Genomic DNA, 1,876 nt, shown 5'->3' with positions numbered 1-1,876 from the left:
AAAAATGAAATCCCTTTGTAACAGACGAGTTTCCGGATGAAATCCTGATACTTTGAAAGAGATTGTCCGTTTTGTACATGAAGTGCATCCAGTTTTTGCCGTAACCCTCTCAACTTTCTTGCACATGCTATGTGGATGAAATGATGATATCATGCCAACTTTCAACCTTTTCAGAGTACATTTGAAATGCTTTTCAATTTTGGGTTCTTATAGCTCAAAATAATTAGTAAATGCATAAAAAATAACAAATGAAGTCAGAAAGGATTGAGAAATGATGATGTGGCTTTGAATGGTGCATTTTGAACACACAAAAAGTTAGGAGTTCAAATAAGTTTTAAAAAATGAAATCCCTTTGTAACAGACGAGTTTCCGGATGAAATCCTGATACTTTGAAAGAGATTGTCCGTTTTGTACACGAAGTGCATCCAGTTTTTGCCGTAACCCTCTCAACTTTCTTGCACATGCTATGTGGATGAAATGATGATATCATGCCAACTTTCGACCTTTTCAGAGTTCATTTGAAATGCTTTTCAATTTTAGGGTCTTCTAGCTCAAAATAATTAGTAAATGCATGAAAAATAACAAATGAAGTCAGAAAGGATTGAAAAATGATGATGTGGCTTTGAATGGTGCATTTTGAACACACAAAAAGTCAGGAGTTCAAATAAGTTTTAAAAAATGAAATCCCTTTGTAACAGACGAGTTTCCGGATGAAATCCTGATACTTTGAAAGAGATTGTCCGTTTGTACACGAAGTGCATCCAGTTTTTGCCGTAACCCACTCAACTTTCTTGCACATGCTATGTCGATGAAATGATGATATCATGCCAACTTTCGACCTTTTCAGAGTTCATTTGAAATGCTTTTCAATTTTAGGGTCTTCTAGCTCAAAATAATTAGTAAATGCATGAAAAATAACAAATGAAGTCAGAAAGGATTAAAAATGATGATGTGGCTTTGAATGGTGCATTTTGAACACACAAAAAGTCAGGAGTTCAAATAAGTTTAAAAAAATGAAATTCCTTTGTAACAGACGAGTTTCCGGATGAAATCCTGATACTTTGAAAGAGATTGTCCGGTTTGTACACGAAGTGCATCCAGTTTTTGCCGTAACCCTCTCAACTTTCTTGCACATGCTATGTGGATGAAATGATGATATCATGCCAACTTTCGACCTTTTCAGAGTTCGTTTGAAATGCTTTTCAATTTTAGGGTCTTCTAGCTCGAATAATTAGTAAATGCATGAAAAATAACAAATGAAGTCAGAAAGGATTGAAAAATGATGATGTGGCTTTGAATGGTGCATTTTGAACACACAAAAAGTCAGGAGTTCAAATAAGTTTTAAAAAATGAAATCCCTTTGTAACAGACGAGTTTCCGGATGAAATCCTGATACTTTGAAAGAGATTGTCCGTTTGTACACGAAGTGCATCCAGTTTTTGCCGTAACCCACTCAACTTTCTTGCACATGCTATGTCGATGAAATGATGATATCATGCCAACTTTCAACCTTTTCAGAGTACATTTGAAATGCTTTTCAATTTTAGGGTCTTATAGCTCAAAATAATTAGTAAATGCATGAAAAATAACAAATGAAGTCAGAAAGGATTGAAAAATGATGATGTGGCTTTGAATGGTGCATTTTGAACATACAAAAAGTCAGGAGTTCAAATAAGTTTTAAAAAATGAAATCCCTTTGTAACAGACGAGTTTCCGGATGAAATCCTGATACTTTGAAAGAGATTGTCCGTTTTGTACACGAAGTGCATCCAGTTCTTGTTGTAACCCTCTCAACTTTCTTGCACATGCTATGTGGATGAAATGATGATATCATGCCAACTTTCAACCTTTTCAGAGTTCATTTGAAATTGATTTT

Source organism: Triticum aestivum, unplaced genomic scaffold (assembly GCF_018294505.1).
Source record: "Triticum aestivum cultivar Chinese Spring unplaced genomic scaffold, IWGSC CS RefSeq v2.1 scaffold27977, whole genome shotgun sequence".
In the NCBI taxonomy this organism is placed as follows: Eukaryota; Viridiplantae; Streptophyta; class Magnoliopsida; order Poales; family Poaceae; genus Triticum; species Triticum aestivum.
Note: the sequence above shows the minus strand (reverse complement) of the source record.